Here is a 24521-nt window from a genome sequence, read left to right as displayed (position 1 = left end):
TAACAATAACACAAGGAAAAGAATTTGAAAAAATGGAGGTAACATATTGTTCTACTTTACAATATTACGTAGAATAAAATTATCACTTCTAGTGTTATGTCACCTGAATTTTTTCATATTTTTGATGATACTTACTAGTTTATCGAATGAAAAAAAAGATTGGAAATCGAATGACCAGTTGTTTACAAAATTTAAGGTAATCAGAAAAACGTGCTGAGGAGGATAACAAAACGTTGAATTTTAGTCACTGCTAACATGAGAAAAACTTGAATATAATGATTATAGTTCCAAATTCAAACATCGCAATATGTAAGTAAATGATGTAAAAGTTGATTCCTGCCCTCACTATGTTGAAAGGGGTAGTATTCTTGGATATGAAGGTCAGAAAGGTACGAAACAAATCTTGTTTACGTTTCGGCCCGAGTAGGTATATAATTCTGTGTATCGATATGACAAGTCTATGTACGACGTAATTTTCACGTATTACATGTGATCAGTAGATCAAAAGTGTATTGACTTAATTATTAAACAATTAATGAGAACATATTGGCAAGGTATGGTAACTATACGAAACGTTAAACTTGTGTTACTGGTGAAGGAATAAAATATGTATATTAGCTGTTCATGAGACTAGAAATATAATGGATTTTACCACACGTTTATACTACGGATCTCGCTTACCACAATAAAACGTTGATGATGGAACGCAGAAATTTTGTATTTTAATACCTACAAATATACCGATTTTTAACGAATTTAAATTGACAATTGAGCTAGTAAACAAAACGTTGATTATTAGTCTAGAAACCGTTGTTTAAATGTTGTAGAAAAGCAGTGAATGAAACGTTAAACTTGTGTTACCGGTGAAGGAATAAAACATGTATATTAACTGTTCATAAGACTATAAATATAAACGGTTTTACCACACGTTTATACTACGAATCTCGCTTACCACAACAAAACGTTGACGATGAAACGTAGAAAATTTGTATTTTAATATCTATAAATATACCGGTTTTTAACGAATTTAAATTAGCAATTGAACTAGTAAACAAAACGTTGATTATTAGTCTAGAAACCGTTGTTTAAATGTACGTGTAATGAAAATCGTATAATATTTGTGGAGAGACAACGATTAATATTTTACTGAAAAATTACCGTATATCGAACACGGTAATATTTTCTACCTAAACCATAATTATACGACCTTAACGTTTCTTCAACCACATTTTAACCGGCTCATGTTTACTGGAAAGGTCTTATTCACTCGCAAGGTTGTTTAATTATGGTTACAGTAGCAATACTTGGACGTCGGAGTTTCTGAATCTAAGAATTGTTTAATTTTAGTTTATTAACTCTGCACCTGTATTTGGAATTGGTTTTAATTGTGTTCTAGATTTAATTTAGTTGTGTACTGTTCGATCTTGAATTATGTTCTTTATTGTCCGATATTTAATTGTATTCGTTATTGTTTGATGTCTAAAATGATTCTTCTTTAATTTTGTGTTGTACTATTCGATGTTAAATTTCATTCTGCTTTCTGAGTTTGAAAATGAGCTCTTTGATGGTGAACTAGGTATTTAGATAAGTCGACACAAGATGATTGGTTTATATTGTCTATTCACGTTTTTAGGAATAGAGAATATTGTAAAATGCTTATGAATTTACTATCTCACCATCTTCGTGTTTCATTTTGCAGGTTTAACTTATCTGTATTATTGTGTCTAAAATCTGTTGTAATATACATAGTATACTGTTTAGCAGGGCACAGCTACGAGCTTGGTTTTGCTTAATAACGTATGGTATGGTGCATAAGAATTCAGAATGCAAGAATATTGTACACTAGTAGTTAGGGAGCTGGCTGCCATTTTGGTATATGATTTGTTCATGTTTCATATCGATAGGGATGAAAGTTTAGATCAATGTGAATCGATTTGGTCCAGTTAATGAAGGTCCTACATCGCTGCGTTTTTGAGTTACCGCGCTTCAAAAATGTAAAAGAAAAAGGTGTGCTAAATCATTTGTTCGTGTCTGCCTCTTGGACTGATGGTCAGAATCATCCTCAAAACGATGAAAATCCAAGAGGCAGACATGCAGGGCTCTGCATTATCACGGGACGTAGTTGTAAAAATGTAAAAAAAAAGCTCTACTAAATCATTATTTGTTCATGGTTCTAGTTGCGACCATTCGATTCGTTAGAACTACACGAATACAAAAAAAAGTTGGCAGACATTTTGGTCACTGATTTTGAGTTGTACCATTATTTGAAGTTCACGCAGAATCAAGGGAAAGCGGGTATTACGACTCATTATTGTTAGTATTAATAGTTGTAGTATAATTATATTGTTTAATGTTTATATATACATGAGTATGTCCAATACTTTTTGACTGCAGCCTGCGGGCTTGGGTCAGCGATTCGGCTGCTGATTTTTTTCAAGAAAGTAGGTTATAAAAAAAGACAATTCTCCAAATTTGAGCTTAATGTAAGAAAATCTGGTGGCTGTAGATATTTTTGAAGTTTTTAATAATTCAATTTTTTAGTTATTTTCACGACTTTTTCATGCGAGCTCTATGGGACTTAAAGACTCGAATTAAACGGTATTAACCTTCTCTGACCTTGTAGTTTGAGGAAAAAAATATTTTTTTTACTCCAAAGCAAAATCCAGTTTAATTAGGACCCTTTTCATGAACTACTATTTCAGCAAAATTTCGCATAAATTTGAAACGCTGCCAATTCAAGAATTTTCCAAGTAAACGGCCAATCGACGGCTCAAATTTTTCGTCTAGGTTTACTTTATCACTACCTACACGAATTATTATTAATTACCACGTTCCTTTTTATATACGGCCTCGCAAAACCATCTGATTTTTGAAAAATCGCTGTTTGCAGATGGCTGTAACTTTTTTCTATCAACTCGAAATCGCTTGAAATTTTCAGGGAAGATACTCCATTCTATCCCCAAACAACGCTGAAAATTTCCAGCTAGGAGTCGAAGTTGTTAACGAGCTGTGAATTTTCAAAATGCTCAAGTTTCCCACATAATATTTCGTATTTCATGACATTATCACCCATATAACAAGTATTGAGTACGACTTCATGGGACACAAAGAAACAAATATTCAATTTAAAATAAATAATTACGATATGAATGATAAATGAAATTATTTTATACTGCTATAAATATCCTATTCTCGCAGTCAATGAGTTTTTTTCTTAAAGTGATACAAATTATAGGGATGTAAGCCATATTTTTATAACATTACTTCAGTATGTAGTTTTGCAAGGTCATCATTTTTCTTTTTTTTATTTAAGTTAATAATCGACAAGTGTAAATTTTCCACGCGCAATTCAAGAAGTCGTTGATAATGCCATGAAATACGAAATAATACGTGGGAAACTTGAACATTTCGAAAATTCACAGCTCGTTAACAACTTCGACTCCTAGTTGGAAATTTTCAGCGTTGTTTGGGGATAGAATGGAGTATTTTCCCTGAAAATTTCGAGCGATTTCGAGTTGATAGAAAAAAGTTACAGCCGTCTGCAAACAGCGATTTTTCAGAAATCAGTTGGTTTTGCGAGGCCGTATATAAAAAGGAACGTGGTAATTAATAATAATTCGTGTAGGTAGTGATAAAGTATACCTAGACGAAAAATTTGAGCCGTCGATTGGCCGTCTACTTGGAAAATTTTTGACTTGGCAGCGTTTCAAATTTATGCGAAATTTTGCTAAAATAGTAGTTCATGAAAAGGGTCCTAATTAAATTGGATTTTGCTTTGGAGTAAAAAAAATATTTTTTTCCTCAGAATACAAGGTCAGAGAAGGTTAATGCCGTTTAATTCGAGTCTTTAAGTCCCATAGAGCTCGCATGAAAAAATCGTGAAAATAACTAAAAAATTGAATTATTAAAAACTTCAAAAATATCTATAGCCACCAGATTTTCTTACATTAAGCTCAAATTTGGAGAATCGTCTTTTTTTATAACCTACGTTCTTGAAAAAAATCAGCAGCCGAATCGCTGACCCAAGCCCGCAGGCTGCGGTCGAAAAGTAATGGATCTACCCATACACATATTTATAATGTACACGGTAATACATTATATATCTATGTATAGGTAAGCCCCAACTGTCCACGGAGTTATAACGTTCTCTCTTCTCTTTAAGAAAGAAAGACAAACTATACTGTTACTCACGGTCTTACATACAGGTCTTGCGACTCAATAGAATTCCAATGGTAGACAGTGGCTCCTCTGTTGAAGAAAAATCCAGATGGAGCTGCGATCGAGGGATGCATCAACATAACCTACAATGTTTGAATAAGCCTTTGACGACTGATTCCACGCCCATGTGACGTGCGAGCGCGACTATCGTCATCCTTGTCGCACCGGGCATCCCTCGATCGCAGCGACGCTAGCGGCTTGACACGTTAAGAGGCCCACGTCGAAACTCAGAGTCGCAAGACCTGTATGTAAGACCGTGCTGTTACTCTATACCTGCGGGACGACAGGTAACAGATTTAGAACCCAAATATTTGAAATATGTGTTACGTCCGTGAGTAGAGTTTACTCCTGAGCGGAAGGAGTAACCTGGTTGGCTTCGCTTTTACGTTTCAGGTCAACCGGAAATCAGGATGAGGATTGAATGAACTTGAGTATGTTTGATATATCGATTATATATTTACTGTGTAGAAGTTGAGATACTGGTAGGAATGAATTGTGTTGTGCGAGAGATATATAAGAAGTCTGCATGTGGAGTTGTCGAGAGTTAGAATAGGAGTGTCGCTCGAGACTTGAAACGTACGGGTGCAGAAAAGGTGTGACACTGCTAGAAGTAGGGAATGGAATTTGATGAGTAAGCGGGATAGTGAATAGCGTGAGACTACGTAGAGATAAGAGGACAGGACAGGGACCATGAGATTAATGGAAGAACTGTGGGGGAGTTAGCGAGTAGGAAAAATAGAGAGAAGTGGTATGCTGGATGTAACATATATTTTTAAAATCGCTCCTATCAATTGCTTATATGTAACATTAATTATTTTCTTTAACATTTTGTAAGCGCAGAATTTTTTACTTATATATTCAATTTCACATTATATTTAAATTGTCTGCCTTTGGAAAATCAGAGGTCTGGATGTCTGCATCTTCGATATTCAACGTTTGTTGGATAATTCTGACCATTAGTCCAAGAGGCAGACATGAACAAATGATTTTGCCACCTTTCTTTTTTAAACTTTTTTGAAGCGCCGTCAATTGACAACGCAGGCTCGCCATGGTGGCAGACGCAGTCCTCAATGTTTCTTATGGTACAAAAATCGATATTAATAATGTCTGCCACATGAACAAATCATATAGAAATTTCGGCAGCCAGCTCCCTAACTGTAGGATGGTAACTGTGCAGATCGATATGGATTTAGGAACTTACGGCAAGAGCGTGTAAGATGTTGTTATGGTAATTGCGAGTCGGTAATTAGCGGCTCAGAGAAGACGCTACCGCGATTCCCGGCTGGCACGTAACACAGTCGTGACTGAGATATTGCCATTTTGAGACAGCGCGGTCTCTAGAATCTGAAATAATTCAGAAAATTTTATGGAAATGTCTAAACAATTTTTAATCACATTCAAATAGATAAATTTCATCAGAGGAAAAGTTGCATTTCGAAAATGATTCGACTTAAAAACGTTTTTATATTTTTCTCGAATTTTCCGAATTTTTCAGATTTTAGAAATTTCGCGGATTTGAAACAACCATATCTCGGTCACGAATGGTTATAACAATTTTAAAAAATCGAGGCTTTGGTTTTCGACCAGTAGTTTTGCGGAAAAAAATTTGAATTAAATCGGAAATATCAACTTCCAATCTTGATAAATGCTTTGTGGAATACTGCGTGACAGAGTGTTACCCTTACGGGAAGAACCCCTAATTTTACCCCCAAAATAACCTTCAACCTCTAAGGGGTAAATTCGTACCCTTTAATTCAGGGTTAACCTCGAAGTCAAGGGTTAACCCCCAAGTCAAGGGTTTACCTCCAAATTGAGAGTGAACCTCCCAATCGAGGATTCACTTTGAAAGAATTCTCTAGTCAAGAGCTTATTATATCATTTTATTGTGGTTATAGATGTAACGGTATTACAAAAGTGCATTACGCACCATTAGTAAATACGATAGAAACTGATTAATCAAGAAGTTGTCTGGTTATTTCTCATTTGATTATTGTAAAAATTTTGAAAATTATTATTAATATTATTAAATTCTTGTATATCTAAACGAATTCGCGTTTAACACGTTAACTGCCACGCGTGTTTACAGCGAAATCCCCGTCAGGCTACCCGTGCCACTGTAAGATGCATGCTCTGCTACCGCATGTCTGTTTGCATTTCTTTCGGTACTCTCACCCTGATATCTGCTACGATCCTCACTTATCACGTTATTACTCTGCACGAGCAGTTGTAATCTTTGCCGTGTACTGAGTAGTACTATTTAAAATCTCTATCCATAATTTTTCAATGGTAAAGAAAAAGATGAAAAAGTCAGTGTGCAGTAATTCACATCGCAGTGAAAGGAAGATTAGTCACGCTAGTTGCTCAAACTCGGATAGCAGCGATGAGGAAGTGATCAAATTGCCTAAGAGAAGAAAAGTAAATCGAATCATATCGTCAGATTCTGATACGGATACGGATAAATGCAATCTTAGTGATAATGAATGTTATGAAGATACTATTGACGAGATGTTACGAGATTTGGTCGTGGAAAAAAGGAGCAACGTTGATGATACTGAGGAAGTTCCAATTCAACAGAGTGAATGGAGTGAATTTAGTGGTCGGCAAAAATCATTTTCTTATCAAGAAACAGGCGGTCTGAATACGCAATTATCTGACGATATAAATCCGTGTGATGTGTTTACGTTGTTCGTCGATGATGAAATCATAAACTTGCTGGTATTAGAAACTAATAGATATGCACAACAAAAACTAAATAAATCGACGCTGATTCTAGGTTCACGAATGCATAAATGGAAACCAACAAATCCTGAAGAAATAAAACAATTCTTGGGATTATTGTTGTGGATGGGACTTGTAAAAGTGAGCCCTATAGCCAATTATTGGGCCAAAAACGAATTGTACAATTTCCGGCTACCGCGTCGAATTATCTCACGGAACAGATTTGAACTATCATTGTGCAACTTTCATTTTGTCGATACTATGTCCATTGCCCGTGATGACCGGCTTGGTAAAATACTTCCATTTTTCAACAAATTGCACGGAAAGTATCAGGAAGCTAACACGCCTGGAGAAGATATTGTTATCGATGAAACGTTAATTCCATGGCGTGGAAGACTCATCTTCAAACAATACATTCCAAATGAAGCGCACAAGTACGGAATCAAATTATTCAAATTATGTTCAAAGGAAGGATACACACGGGCAATGAAAATTTACTCTGGTAAATCAGCAGAAGGTATTAGAGAAACCGTATTGGCACACAATGTGTGTCTACAACTGGCAGAGAAACTTTTCGATCACGGAAGAACATTGTACATTGACAATTTTTATACAAGCTATGAGCTAGCTATATCATGTCTAAGACGCAAGACTCATGTAGTTGGAACACTTAGATATAACAAGACATCTATTTCAAAAGATGCTCTTAATTGCAAACTAAGAAGGGGAGAAATGGTAGCTAAAGAGGATGATAACGGGATTGTGATACTCAAACGGAGAGATACAGGTAACGTGAGAATATTATCTACGAAACACGTTCCTATCATGACACAAAGCACAAAAAACATTCATACTGCTTCTTCACGCCGACAGCCATCCGCAAGACTCAAACCTCTGGCTATCCTCGAATATAATAAGGGTAAATGTGGTATAGATTATTCAGACCAAATGGTTTCCTATTCCACGACGATGAGGAAAGGAATCAAATGGTATAAAAAGCTTGGTGTTGAACTTCTGTTGGGGACGTCCATTGTAAACGCTTTTGTCCTTTACAATATTGCGACAACAAAAACTGTGAATATTACACGATTCAGAGAACTGATTGCTGCAAAGTTACTAGGACTGAGTGAAGATTTAACCGTGCCTTCTGATCGACTAAATACGCATTGCATCGCCGTTCGCAGAAATAATTCGGGCAAAAACCTTAGACGCACATGCAAACGGTGCTACGCAAATAAAAGAGAAGAACTGGAACGATCAAAGGCACGAGCAAATCTCAGAAAACCTACTTTTTGTCCAAGGTGCCTGGACAACCGCAACTTTGCAGTGAATGCTTAAATATTTTTCACTGTAAATAATTTTGTTAATAAGCGATTTAAAAAAAAATTCAACAGTATTATTATCTCCTGTTAAATATTTATCTAAATACGTTCGAAAATCCTTTGGAAAGAGTCACGGAAGTACGGGGGAACCGGCCCGATGAGAACTCTTGCTGTCACCCGAATACGGGTGACGTGGCCTGATGAGAACTTTTGCTGTCACCCGAATACGGGTGACACGGCAGTCAACGTGTTAATATAGAAGGAGGGTATAATGTATCCCCACGCAGAAGAATAGTCGAAAATGAAATTTAATGTACGTATATATAATTCATACAGACATGAAGAATTATTTATACCTAATGCATTCCATTCATTAATATATTATAATGAAGATATATGCGTACATGTAGATACACTATATGAAAATATATAAAATATATAAAATATTCAGATTCGATAATTTTCAGATAATTTCCGAGAACTATCATATAAAAAATCACTGAGAAAATCGAAGAGGGTCAATGTTTTTGATTCACCGAGTTGACGTGGGAATCCCCATATATAGTGTAGTTTATGATTTCTAATTTCAACCCTGAAAAAACTAAGTAGTATTCTTATAGAGCGTTGCATAATGGCATGCAGGGTAAGTAAAATGCAATATTGTTAGAATGGTTGGGAAAAAATGAGGCTCCAATAATTCTATTGGTATATTTATTATATAGAAATACGTTAAGAGTTAATATTTGAATATTCGGGACAACACCAGACATTCGAGGCGCTTTGCCTGCGATCTTGTTTTCGACTCTGTTCGACTCTGTGTACAGAAAAACAACACTCTTGCTTTTCACACACTCACTCGGTATTAGAATACATACGTGTAGGTCAGATTCGGTTTCCTCAATGTCAGTATACAATACAGAGTGTAGATATATGTGTGTACAATATAAATGTATAGTAATAAATAAATCCTCTTGGGAACTTGGACACAATTGATAAGATTCAACTTATCAAAATTTGCAACGTTTCGTTGGTTTATTTATTTAGTGAAGTGTTAGTTATTAGTTATTTAAGTTATTTAAGAAGTGAAGTCATAGTAATTATTTTCATTTTACTTAGAGTTTGAACTCTCGCGCACAATATGAACAGTACTAGTCATAGACAACAGAGTCATGTTGACAATCATAGATAATGCGAGCTCCACACGTACTATCACACTGTGTGAGAGGAGTACAGTCTGTGATTTAAGAGTCACTACGTTTGACATGTGTATTTGTCCATCATTGTTTATATTTGTCCATTTTATTTTATTTAAATTGACTTATTGGCACAATGAATTTATAATTTTTCATAAAATGTATATATCTGTCTAGTCTTATTTAAACATATTTTTGACTTGATGTTATGTACCAAAAGATTTTAACGAGGATTTAACCTCAAAAGTCAATATTTTGCAATTTTGTTTAGTTTATTACTTCTGAATTTGTAACTTACATGTATCATGTCTATTGTTTTATGCAACTTAATTTTAAAGTTTATGTACACCTGTTACAGCTTGCCTGATGAAGTTGGAAAATAAATAAACCAACGAAACGTTGCAAATTTTGATAAGTTGAATCTTATCAATTCTGTCCAAGTTCCCAAGAGGATTTATTTATTACATTTAACATGGATGAGAACCAAGATTTGGATAAATGTATAGTACATACATCACACGCCTCCTTACATTTGTATTGTACACTTGATCATTTTCATTTTAACTTATACGATATTCATCATTATTCTAAACCTTTCAAATTTTTCCCTACATAAAACCTTTGTGAATATATCCGCAATGTTTTCATTAGAATCGATCTTACATACTTCGATCAGTCCTTCTTTTACGCTCTCGTGTACATAATGGTAATGAATTTCTATGTACTTCGAATTTTTTGTAAAGTTCCCATAATTTGCAATATTTATCGCGCCAGTGTTATCCTCAAAAATCTTTATCGCTTCAGAAATTTTAACATTAAAGAAATTTAACAATTCTTTGACAAACTTTATCTAGCTCACCGCCTCTGAAAGAGCTATATACTCAGCATATGTTGACGCTTTCGTTACACCTTTTTGCTTTCTCGATTTCCAGTCGATCACATTTCCAAACAGTCTAATAACATACCCGGAAGTGGACTTTCTGTCAATAATATCCCCAGCCCAATCCGCATTTACGAAGCAATCAATTATTTCACTATTCTTATTTCTATTATAGTTCAGTTTTAGGTTTTTAGTCAGGTACAAGTATTGCAGTACACGCATTGCATACTTCCAATGTGTTTCGTTATATTCATTCTGATACCTGCTTAAATAATTTACACTGTGTTCAGCATCGGGTCTTGTTTTCGTACTTATGTGAGACAACTCACCTATTAAATTTCTATATTTGATGTGTGGTTCACAATCATTAGCCTTTTCTAATTTCAAATTGGTTTCCATAGGAGTGCTGTATAGTCTGCTGCCTTCTAGCTGATATTTACATGCCAATGACTCAATATACTTTTCCTGACTTAGTTTCATATCACCTCTTTTATAATCGTACACTATGTTTATACCAAGATACTCTTTGACTTCTCCCAAATCCTTCATTTTAAATCTTTCTGACAGCAATACTTTTGTTTTTTTTTTAATTTACTCTCGGTTTTACAACAAATCAGTAAATCATCAACATAAACTAACACATACATAATATTTTCACCCACTCCATGACTGTACAAGCAATCATCAATTTCACTCCTTTTAAAGTTTAACTTTGTCAAATACTCATCCAGGCATTCGTACCAAGCTCTTGGATTTTCACGTAGTCCATACAGTGCTTTAATCAGTTTACATATTCTTTTTGTACCATCTTCATAACCTCTAGGTTGACGTACATATATCTCTGAGCTTACCAAGCCGTTAAGGAAAGCAGCAGCTACATCTAATTGTTCAATTATTAATCCATATTGGCAACAAAAGGAAAATAAAATCTTCATAGTTGAGCTTTCGCTACAGGTGCATATATATCGTCAATTACATTTGTTTGTTGATATCCTAATACAACCAATCTTGCTTTATACGAACCATTAGATTTCCTCGTATAAACCCATTTTACATCTAAAATTTTCATATCCTTTTTTTTCGTTTACCAGGACCCATGTTCCATTTTCATCTAGACTTTCTATCTCTTTGTTCATAGCTTCAACCCACGACTCCTTTTCTTCACTATTAACCGCCTCCTCAAATGTGTGAGGTATATCGACTCTACAAGAATTTACTTGAATGCTATGTGCACTATTTAAAGGATATCTTACCGGAATCTTTCTTTCACGCGCAGGTCTAAGTGGAAGTTGTAATTCTAGCAAATTATCCTTTTCTGGGCTTTCAACTATAGTTTTATTCAACTCATTTTCATCCTTCAACATGTCATCATCTGAGTTCACATCTTCATTAGTATCATACTTATTATTCAGATCATTATCATCATAGTCAATTCCTATAAATTTTACATCCTTTTCAATTACATCGACATTTCTAGCAACTATTATTCTGTTATTGAGTAGGACTCGATAGCCAACATCACTGTAACCTAATAATACACCCATTTCGGCCTTCTTATCAAATTTTGAATCCCTACATTGTTCAGGCCTTTTCACAAAAACATTACTCCCGTATACCCTCAAGTTCTCTATATTTGGTTTTTTCTTAAAGAATATTTCATACGGTGTTTTTCTTTCGACTGTGTTTGTCAAGGTACAATTTTTTAAGTACGTTGCTGCCATAATGATTTCAGGCCAAAATCTTTTATGTACATTTGCTTCTGTTAACAGACAACGTGCCATATTCATTATTGTCCTGTTAAATCTCTCAGCCGTACCATTTAGTTCATGCACGTACGGTGGGCAATTATTTAGTGTTATTCCCTTTTTTCTTGCATAGCTATAAAATCTGTTATTTAGGTATTCTTTGCCATTATCGCATCTCAAAATTTTTACTCTCTTTTCTGTTATGTTCTCGACTTCATTAATGTATTGAACTAGACCAGGGTTTCCCAACCTTTTTTGTGTCAAGCCCCCCCGTAATATAAATAACGTTTTTATGCCCCCCCCCCCCCCCCCATAATATTTTTCGTGGCAATAAAACAAACGCACTTTATTTTAATATGATTTATTTATCAATTACAACTTTTATGTATTTTCAAATGAATATTAATATTATTACTAGTGAGATACTTGAGCTTGCACGTTCTGTACTAGCTTGTCGATTCTAGGTACAGTTTTTGCCAAAGTTATTGTCAGATCGCTGTCGACGGCAAGACGATTTCGCTGCTTAGTTTTAATTAAAACCAAAGCTGAAAAACCTGTCTCACACATATATGTTGAAGAAAACGGAAGAAGTATTCGCAAAGCAAGAGAAGCAACTTTTGGATTAATAAGGAATCGTTTTATCCAAAACTTCTCCAATGTCAAGAGATGGAAGTCATCTTTCATGGTCGAATCAGCTTTTATTTTTAGAAATTCTTCCTGTACTTCTTCTGGTAATTGTAAAACATCGACAACAAATGGGTTTCTGGTCATGTGCCATATTGGTGATTCTGAATTTATGTCTCGATAGTAATGTTGGAATTCGCTCACCAAGGTCTGCAAGTGAGTAATTATTTCAATTTTCAAATCTTCGTCCAGTTTTTTATTTTTAATTGCTTCGTATAGCCGAGAAAAACATTATAAATTTTCAGCAGACACCTTTTGATCCCAAAGTTGAAGTTTTGATATGAAACCTTGAATATGATCATAGTTACTTATTAAAGTGCCGTTTTGGCCCTGAAGCTTCAAGTTTAGCTGATTTAAGGTGTCAAATATATCAGCCAAATAGGCCAACTTACATTGAAATTGTTCATTTTTGAACATTTGCAAAAAAATATTTTTTTCCTTGAACTCAAGAAATAGGATGACCTCTTCTTTCAATTCGTAAAGGCGAGCTAGCATGTTGCCCTTGGACAACCAGCGTATTTCTGTGTGAAAAAGAAGAACTCTGTGATCAGAATCGAGATCCTCACAAAGTAAAGTAAATAATCGACTGTTCAAAGCACTGCTCTTGATGTAGTTTACGATTTGTATGGCCGAGTCTAAAATCTGGCGTAAATTCTGTGGCAATGTTTTTGAAGCCAAAGCTTGTCTATGAATAACACAATGTGTGCTAACTATCGAAGGATTCTTTTCCTTGAGTTTTTGAGCTAGGCCCGATCGGACACCTATCATTGCAGGAGCCCCATCTGTGCAAAGTCCAATGAGTTTATTCCAATCCAAATCATTTTTTTTAATGAAGTCAGATATTGAATTAAATATGTCTTCAGATTTAGTGCCTGCTGTCAAAGATTGAGAGTACAAAATCTCTTCTTCAATTATATCTCCGCTGATGTACCGAACATAAACGATTAACTGTGCACAATTAGTTATGTCTGTGGATTCATCGCAACTAATGGCAAAAAATGGTGACAATTTTAGTTTGTTAATTATTTGTGACTTTATATCTGCTGCAATATCATCGATTCTACGCTTCACTGTGTTGTTCGACAGAGAAATCGATTTAATTTTTTGCTCTGATTCTTCTCCTAATATTATCTGTGTAGCTTTTAAAACGCATGGTTTGATTAATTCCTCGCCGATAGTATGAGGTTTCTTTTGCTTCGCAATCAAATAAGCTATTTCAAATGAAGCTTTGACATGTTGTGACACTCCTTTGTGATAACTTCCTGACTTATCCAATTTCATGCGCTTGAGTACTTCAGCTTTAGAAGAAAGAAACTCTTTCGACTTCGCTGTCAGAGTAGGATGATGCTGGGTCAAATGTCTTTGAAGGCGATTGGGCCTCATGCTATCATTACTTAAAACTTTCATACATATAACACACTGAGGCAATTGTATGTCGTCTTTTTCAATAAAAATGAATCCATATTTAATATAATCTTCAGAAAATTTTCTCTTTTTTGCTGCCATTTTGAGTCTATAAAAATAAATTGGTCATTACATTCAATTAAATATGTCTGCTACCTAACTAATGAACTAATATTACACAAACTTACCTTTTAATGACAGATGTGTATTAAAAACAAAACTTCAATATTTATTAACTTGTGTATGCAATTAACAAATCACTTCGGGCCGGAGCGGACCGAAGCGAGAAGCGAGAAGCGAGAAGTTCCGCCGGCCGCCCGGCGCCCGCTCCTCCCGCGATTACTGGTCGAAACTTGTCCAGCAGCGACGCTACATGGCTACGTTGATACCGACTAGTCCGGGAGTTAACGACAGATTTCATTGTACCATTTCCGCAAGCTTCATTTTTTTTATATGAGTTATATTTGTAACGTATAATATTAATCTGAACGTCTGCCAGCGCACCCCCGCGACAGGGGGTTACAGGAGGGTTACAATTGCAGCAAAAAATCGATAAAAAAAATTTATAGCCGCATACGCGAAACTGATTTTACGTACCAGTTGAAACATAAGAAGCTTAGAAATTATCGTCTGCCACCTAAATTCCGCAACAAAATTCGTCTGCCACCCACGCAAGTAAGCGCAAAAAAAATAGTATAAAAATTTATGCCCGCAAGGATGAAATTGATTGAAATGCTTCTTTTTATATCAGCAAACACAAAAATAATAGTCTGCCACTAATAAGATACCGCGAAGGTCGTCTGCCAAGCGTATGAAGTTGCGTTCGGCATGCAGCGCGCGAGCACCGCGGCCGAGACCGCGGCTACGACGCTGCATCTTTATCGGCCTGAAAGACGATCGTTGTTATAAATTGTTCAACGGCTATCATGAAGTTGTTTTTTTATATTATACATTTGTTTAATATAATTAATTTAATAAATTCTCGTGGATAGTTACGCTAGATCTTTTCCGTGAAAATGGAGGCTTAAATATAGTGATGAAATTCGCAAAAATGTTATCATATTGCTGGGCAATATGACACACATAAGGAACGACGTAAAGTTGTGGATGCATGTTGGCGTTGGCAATTCGCAAAGATTTGTCAATGTCAGAGAAATGTACAATAAATTAGGAGAAAAGTTGTGTGATGCGTTACCAGCTTTCCACGCATTGACGGGCTGCGACTATAACCCATCTTTTTACCGAAAAGGTAAAAATCGCCCATTTACTATGTTAAGGAACTGTGATAGGTACATAGCTGCCTTTGAAAGTATCAGTGATTTAAACACTGGCGACTTATCAGCAGTTTATACAGTTATCGAAGAATTTGTATGCCGTATGTATGGGTTAAAAAAGATAGCTGACGTCAATGAAGCTCGTGTAGCTATTTTTATGAAAAATTATAAAATAAATGAGGGCGACGAAATCTTCCGGACCAACGCAAAAAATGTCGATGGAGCAATATTACCACCTTGTAAAGCTGAGCTGCAAAAGCAATTGAAACGAACCGCATATATTGCACATCTTTGGAGGCATGCTTATCTCCCGCAACCGACAGAATTTTTACCCACTGATTATGGTTGGCAAGAATCAGAAGATAAACTTGTTTACGAATGGTTCGAAGGAGATCAATTGCCGAAATCCATCGATGATATAGCAATTAACTCTGAAGAAAATCAAGGTATTATCGATGATATAGCAATCAACTCTGAAGAAAATCAAGGTATTATACAAAAACATAAAAAATTATATAAAAATAATTATATAGCCATTAATAAATTATTATATTTACAGATAAAGAAACGAATACAGAGCAAGACCAAGGTCAGTCAGATGAAGAAGACGATCCTGAAATCAATAACTCTGATATTGAGGATTCCGATATAATATTGGATGAAACGGATGATTCTATCGACCAATGTGATATGGATGAATGGTTATAAAATTACGGCTGTTAAACAAGATCAGCATCATTATACGTGTACATAATAAATATAGATTCTTGTACATAATAAAATAAAAATCAATAAATAATTATCTCCGAATGCCATTGTAAAACAGTAATATCTAATTTTTATCTTAAAGCATTTTATCAAATCAATATATTTTTAATTTTTAAACTAAAAGGTCTCTACCAGACTTTAAATTAATTCACTGAACAAACATTTGTATACATATAACATAAAAAAAAACAACTTTATGATAGCCGTTGAACAATTTATAACAACGATCGTCTTTCAGGCCGATAAAGATGCAGCGTCGTAGCCGCGGTCTCGGCCGCGGTGCTCGCGCGCTGCATGCCGAACGCAACTTCATACGCTTGGCAGACGACCTTCGCGGTATCTTATTAGTGGCAGACTATTATTTTTGTGTTTGCTGATATAAAAAGAAGCATTTCAATCAATTTCATCCTTGCGGGCATAAATTTTTTTACTATTTTTTTTGCGCTTACTTGTGTGGGTGGCAGACGAATTTTGTTGCGGAATTTAGGTGGCAGACGATAATTTCTAAGCTTCTTATGTTTCAACTGATACGTAAAATCAGTTTCGCGTATGCGGCTATAAATTTTTTTTGTCGATTTTTTGCTGCAATTGTAACCCTCCTGTAACCCCCTGTCGCGGGGGTGCGCCGGCAGACGTTCAGATTATTATTATACGTTACAAACATAACTCATACAAAAAAAATGAAGCTTGCGAAAATGACCCGGAAATTTCTGTCGTTAACTCCCGGACTAGACGGAATCAATCACTGTGATATTATGACGTTATAATATACGCGTTAAAATCCGTTAAATTAATTTTCTTTCGAAATTGCTAACGCGTGTTGCGCCCCCCTTGCTATTTCTCTACGCCCCACCAGGGGGGCGCGCCACACCGGTTGGGAAGTCCTGAACTAGACAATCAAACACTTCACGCTTGGTTTTAATGCAATACGCTTTAGCTACTTTACTGTAGTCATCAATGAAGGAAACAAAATATTTTTCTCCGTTCAAACCCGCTGTTTTGAAACTACCACAAACATCAGTGTGGATAATTTCTAATACGTCTTTAGCCTTAGTTCTATTGTTATTAAAAGGTAAACAGTGCATTTTACGCTCAATACAGGTTTTGCATTTCATGTATTCGGATTCCAACTCACAAGGGATACCTGTTACCAATTGTTCTTTACTTAATGTGTTCAGATATCTACGCAAAATTAACATGGCCTAACCTCCTGTGCCATTTCTCTTTTAAACTCATTTTATATGTATTATTGCATTCGATATTGTTAACATTACCCATTTTATTTTTTAATGTACCTTTTAGTTTCAGAATTTTATTCTCTCTGAACCCTACTGCAATTACTTTATTATTACTATCAATAATCTCCGACGTATCACCCTTTGAGACAATTACGTTTTTTTTCCATTATTTTTCCATAGCTAATTAAATTTCCATGCATTTTTTCCGCGAGAAATACATTTTTCATATTCACTTCATTTTTTGTTCCATATGCATTAAAATAACACACTCCGTTCCCTATCTTCGTTGCTTTTATCGATCTATCATCCCCCAAGAAGATATCAATCGGTTTCTTTAGTTTTATACTCTTTTCAAAATATTTCTCATCGTTGACAATGTGATCGCTACATCCGCTATCTAGTAGCCACAAAATTTCATTGTTACATAACTTTGCGTCCTGCGCCGCATGCGCCGTCGCTACCCATGCGCTTGCGCCCGAATCGTTGCTGTGATGTTGTTGTTGACCTATGTTGGCTCCCTGCCGATGAGAGTTTCCGTGCCCTCTGCCATAGCTTCCTCTTCCTGGTCTGCCTCTGGTCCGACCACGTAGCGAGCCTCTTCAACTGCCGTTGCTCCGTCCAGAGCTGACGCCATCTTGTCCCGCATAGCAATCGCGTGCGAAATGCCGAAATTTTCCGCACTTGAAACAGCCTTCCCTTTTTTCCTTTTTGGCGGCAAATACATTCGATTTTCTTTCTCCTAGATCATTTTTATTCTTCATTTCTGCTATTTGAATTTTATTCTTCACGTAAGCTGCTGTCTGATCTTCTTCTTTCAGTGCATCGATCAAGTCACCAATGTAACTGTACTGACTTGGTAGCGTATTCAACATGTAATTCAATTTTTCTCTTTCATTTACGTTTGCGCCCGCACTTTTCAATTCGTTCACGCATTTTTCAAATTCACTAAAAAATGTCGCCGAGTCTTCATATTGCTCAAGCTTCATTTTTTCTAGTTTATTTCTATAAGCAATTTGTAGCGCCGTAGATTCTTTCAAGTATATTTCATCGAACTTTTTTATTATTCCGTGAGCCGACGTCTCGTCGCACACGAACTCCAACTGCTTGTTTGAAATCGCACTGTAGATATAGTTGATCGCTTTTAGATCGTTTTCGTCCCATTCTTCTTTATCTGTACTTTTTCTTTCTCTTTTTATCACCTCATCACACTTTTTCATTCTTAGGAACATCATTACTCTTTTCTTCTACATGTTATAGTCTTCCCCGTCAAACACTGGTATGGTGGTCCTTTTTTCCTCCATCTTGGATCTTCTCCAACGTTCTCGAATGTTCCTTCGTGTTCGAATTTTCTGCGTTTCACATACGCGCACTTTCTCGTTTCACTTTACTTCAAGCCAAGAAGGAACCACGCTCTGCTACCATGTTAGAATGGTTGGGAAAAAATGAGGCTCCAATAATTCTATTGGTATATTTATTATATAGAAATACGTTAAGAGTTAATATTTGAATATTCGGGACAACACCAGACATTCGTGGCGCTTTGCCTGCGATCTTGTTTTCGACTCTGTTCGACTCTGTGTACAGAAAAACAACACTCTTGCTTCTCACACACTCACTCGGTATTAGAATACATACGTGTAGGTCAGATTCGGTTTCCTCAATGTCAGTATACAATACAGAGTGTAGATATATGTGTGTACAATATAAATGAATAGTACATACATCAAAAAATATCAATAGTGATCCTTATACTATATGATGCGATGGCCTAATTCCAGCGAGCTGCTCGAAACTTGAATTCAAATTGGATCATTGGTTTTTCTATAAATTATATATAGATAGATCATTTCAGATGTTGTTGAGAATAATAGAACTTCAACGAATATCATAAAAATTACCATGGAAATTTCACGGGTTATATTACCCTGCAATGGAATGAACAGTTCATTACCAATCTTTTACATATTATATTTTCGCGTTGACACCTAAGTTTTAGAGTTTACCCTCAAGAAGAGTTAGGTGTATCCCTTGGGGTTGCAGGGGACAATCCCTGCAATGTTGATAGTTCACCCTCACATTTAACATCAGTTAAATTTTGGGGATATGAATTACCCTCATCGTTGAAGGTGTACCTTCAACGTCGAGGGTTCACCTTCATGTCTTGGGGATTGAAGCCTCAATTGTTAGTAATTAACCTTTATCGTTATGGGTTTACCTTCAACGTCGCGGGTGCACCTTCAACTCTTGGGGATGAACCTTCAATTGTTGAGGGTTTATCCCCAACAGTTGGATGATTGTATTTGATTTGATATTATATTATATTAATGATGGTTTACCTTCAACTTTTGGGAGGGGTTTATCCTCAACTTTGAGGGTAAACCCCTAAATTTTGAGGTTTACCCCCAAAAATTCAGTGTTTTTTTCTGTGAGGGTACATATATGTATGGGACTTATCACGTCGATTTCAACCTCCAGAACTCGGCCCATTTTATTGTTTCCCTTCCTGGGTTTTGGTACACTACGTAAGAGTAGCTTACCTGATTTTTGTCAAATCTTTTTGGTTCTTCACTTTTGAGTTTTCTATTTACTATGAAATAAGATCACATTTTCTTTAACTTTTTTTCACAAATTATGTTATTTAGAAAAACTTCGAAACATATCTTCGGATTCTATAGGTTTTTTCAAATTTGATAAAGTCATTCCAGCGATGAATCAATTCGATTTTATCAAGTCTCACTAATTACAAAGAACACAAAAAAACTAATACTGTTGTGGTAATTAGAAATAGAGTTTTTTCATCTCTGAAAAGACGTTATCAAATGTGAGAAACTGTATAGAATCTGAAAGGAACTATATGAAATTTTTATAAATGACTAATTCATAAAAAAGTGAAAATAAGTGATATTGTTACTGAGCGAATTCAAGAGAAAAAATCGAATAAATTGAAGGTGTCACAATTTGCGAATATTTAATTTGTTTTTCAAATATATTGAATCTTGTCATACTCTGGTTGCAATAAAAAAAATCAAATTTGGTTTTTCAGGAACCTGGTTGTCTGTAATTCGATATTCGATGCTATAACGTAACGTATTTTAACGCAAAACTTCGCTTGCGCGCTAACAACCTAGTATCACCAAGATTCCTGGTAGACCAAACAATTTCGTCATATTTGCTACGGACTTACAATGAGCTCACGTTGTACGCAGTGTTCGTTATTATAATTCTACATTTTATATAGGTACACGACAAATGGTTATACAGGGTGTTCCATTTAAGTTGACAAACGTGGATAACTTGGAAATGAAGCATTTTCGACAAGGATGTTTCAACCAAAAGTTTCGTCATTTTTGAAGCAGGATCTAATGGATATAATTTTTTTCAGGTCAGCTTAGAAGTTCAAGGGCAAATGAAGGTCGACTTCGATTTTTTTAAATAGACACCCCCATTTTTTTGTCTTGACAGATTCGTATTTTATGTGAAAAACGTGTGCGGTCGGGGGACCCCGCCAGGAACGAAGTTCCTTACGATTTTTCTTTAACACCGAATGTGATTAGATATAGAGACTTACATCGTTTCTATCTGTTAATTTTCGTGACGTTCTGAAAAGCGTTATGCCCCCTCCATGTGACTTTCTGTCTCTGTCTCCCTCCCTCTCTCCCTCTCTACTTCTTTCAGTAGACGAACAGCGAGAGGGAGAGGGCGAAGGAGAGGGAGAGGGAGAGGGAGAGGGAGAGGGAGAGGGAGAGGGAGAGGGAGAGGGAGAGGGAGAGGGAGAGGGAGAGGGAGAGGGAGAGGGAGAGGGAGAGGGAGAGGGAGAGGGAGAGGGAGAGGGAGAGGGAGAGGGAGAGGGAGAGGGAGAGGGAGAGGGAGCGGGAGAGGGAGAGATAGATAGATAGATAGATAGTTTAATATGCTCTAGCACGCTATGGGGCAACATATAATACATAGATTTATACAGAGGATATTCTTAATGACAATAGATGATTATACAGGTGTAATAACAACTTAAAACTGAACTTAAACTAAATAACTTGAAAAGAACTGGATATGGAAATAACAAGATAATAATGATATATGGGAATCGAATACAGAGTAATATAGTAGAATGTTAGGCTCATAGGACTAGAGATCGAAAGAAGGATATTGCAATGATATATTGTTAATATACTCAGACCGAAGCCGAACCAAGAAGAAATCAGAAATAATTTATGCTGAATTTAATGAATGAATTTCTTATGTCTGAGCACTTAACAAACCCTGCTCTAGTTGCAAAAAATGTGCAAAAAATTGTGATTTGAACGTATTGTTACGAAACGGAAAATTGAGAGAGGAAACGGATTTATTTAGTGATGAAGCTCTCCTTTTAAAGTCTCGAGATAGACTGTTTTTACAATAATGTAGGTTGACGCAGCAACCTTATTCTTTTGGAAGACATAAGAGGTTTATAAACGTCTTTTATCTATGATGACTACTAGATCATTTAAAAGGGGACAAAACGGGTGATTTCACCCTTTGTAACATTACTCCCCCCCTAGGTAAAGAGTCGACCCGACTCGGAAAAGTTAAACAATTGCAAAAAAAGTGATCTAGCAGTCAGTGCTCAAAGGTGGGTTGGAGCTGTGGCTCTAAAAATTAAAAGACTCCCTTTTTACTATCTGGTATTTGCCCACAGTCTCAAGGTAAACCACAGAAAACCTTGAGCAGATAGGTGAGCGTTCAATTGAATTTCAAAATTTATGTGCCTTGTTTTATAAAGGTAAGTGTTAAGGGTGAGTTAGTGAGTTCTTCATGAGATTCCTTGGCCGAAGACACGAGACAGATCGAAGGGCAGGGGACAGAACGGATCCCAGAGGAAGAGATTTTCTTTCAAAGTTCTTGCGGGGACCAAGATAAGGGCAGGTGAACCGACCCGGGGTTTCCTCCGGACACAGCACACCCTAGAGTTGGGAGGACAAAAGTGAGAGAAAGCGGATGATTCCCAATTCGCTAAGCAAATTTGGGGGAAAAATACACGATTGATTGGATTTATAACTCATTCAATAAAAGAAAAGGGACTATCTTATCTGAATATCCTGAGAACCCAGGCTAAGACCGGACAAACAGTACAGCTGGAGGTAACATCGGGAACAGCCAAAGACGGCAGATTCGTCGGGGAAAATCTATAAAAACTCAAAGAAACTGATATATTGGTTAGAAACAAAAAAGAGAGGATCGACCAAACGCTCACTACTTCATCCAAGCGCAGAACCGAAACACTCTTCAAGCGAAAGAAATCGATGCATCAAAATTTCCCGTATCGAACAACATCGAACTAACCTTAACCTGTCAACAAACTTTCTAACCTTCAGAGAGCTACTGAAACGATGCTCTTGACTGATAAGGAGCTAAGCGATCCAGATGAACGACTTTGGATTTGGAACGAGGGGAACGGCTCATTCTGAAAACAACGTCGTTAATCCGGTCAACAATAAAATAAGGACCTTCCCAATTACTTTGGAGTTTGGGACAACGCCCTTGTTGCCGACGAGGTTGAAATAACTAAACGGAATCTCCCTTCTCAAATTTTAAATTTCTAGCTCTAATGTCATAACGATCCTTAGTCTTATCGGAGACCATACGAATTCTTTCCCTAGCAAATTCATGAACCTCGTCCAATTTTTGACGGAAAACGGAATTAAAAATCACCTGGGACAAAGTCACGGAAGACGCCCTTTTCTAAATCTGACGGAAGTCGAAGATCCCGACCTGTCAACATCATGGCTGGAGAAAAACCGGTGGTGTCGTGAATTGCAGAGCGATACGATAAAAGAAATAAGGGAATCCACTCATCCCAATCTTTCTGATCCTGATCAACGAAAGACTAAAGATAACGAAGAAGCGTCCTATACAATCTTTCTACCATTCCATTAGACTGCGGATGCAAAGCGGTGGTACGAGTTTTTCTAATCCGTAAAATTTGAAGGAACTCCTTCATCAAATTCGACTCAAAATTTCGACCCTAATCTGTGTAATTCAAGAGGAGCTCCGTAACGACAGACGAATTCTCGAACGAAAGCTCGAGCAACGGTGCTAGCTTCTTGATTCGGAATTGGGACTACTTCTAACCACTTTTTAAAATAATCTGCTGTCACCAGGACATACCGATTTCCTGACCTAGAAAGAGGAAGAGGGCCTAGGATATCCATTGCGACTCTTTCAAATGGAGCTCCTACGTTATATATTTGAAGAGAACTCTTCCATTTTTCAGGAGGTCCCTTCTTGGCTAAACAAACCGTGCAAGTTCTGCACCAATTTTCAACGTCAGCTCGGCAGTGAGCCCAAAAATACCTTTCTCTGATCCTACCTAAAGTCTTATTAGAAGCGAAATGGCCACCGACAGGTGAATCATGAAAGCTTGACAAAATCTCGGCTATCTTTTCTCTAGGAACCAGAAGCTGCCAACGTACCGACCTGGAGTCAGGTGATTCCCATTTCCTATAAAGCAACTGATCGAGGAGAAACAAGGAGTCCCACTGCGCCCAGTAAATTTTCAAAGACTGACTCACAGAAGATATTTTTTCCCACTAAGACCTAACTCCTGTGGGTTTCCAATTCCGAACTAGGAGGAGATCTAAATCCTTCTCCTGAGCGATGATTCAGTCTTCTTCATTATCAACGACGGAAATTTGTCGAACGTTAAGCGAGGGATCTTGCTGTTTATTTAAACGAGAGCACTGTTTGCAATCGTCCCCGCACGGACGACGAGAAAGTGCATCAGCATTACCATGCAGAACTCCGGGACGGTGTTTAATTTCGAAGTCATATTGACCTAACCTCTCCAACCATCGAGTTACTTGGCCTTCAGGTGATTTAAACGAAAGAAGCCAAGTTCAGGAAGCATCGTCCGTACGAATCAAAAATTTCCTTCCATAAAGATAATGATGGAAATGGCAAATAGATTTTACCATCGCCAATAATTCCCTACGGGTAACACAATAATTGCGTTCTGGTTTAGACAAGACCCGACTGAAGTAACTAATAACGCGCTCTTGGTTATCCTGTATTTGAGACAAAATCCCACCTGTACTACAGAGAGAA

General features: G+C 36.5%; 1 protein-coding gene across 5 annotated transcripts in view; it reads left to right on the top strand.

Moving 5' to 3' along the window:
• Nucleotides 1-24521, top strand: part of LOC107227441 (sodium/potassium-transporting ATPase subunit beta-2-like) — a 58266-nt gene that overhangs the window by 16302 nt on the left and 17443 nt on the right. The window lies entirely within an intron of this gene.

Source organism: Neodiprion lecontei, chromosome 2 (genome assembly GCF_021901455.1).
Source record: "Neodiprion lecontei isolate iyNeoLeco1 chromosome 2, iyNeoLeco1.1, whole genome shotgun sequence".
NCBI lineage: Eukaryota > Metazoa > Arthropoda > Insecta > Hymenoptera > Diprionidae > Neodiprion > Neodiprion lecontei.
The sequence above is the reverse complement of the archived record's forward strand: the minus strand, read 5'-3'. Positions and strand labels throughout refer to the sequence as shown.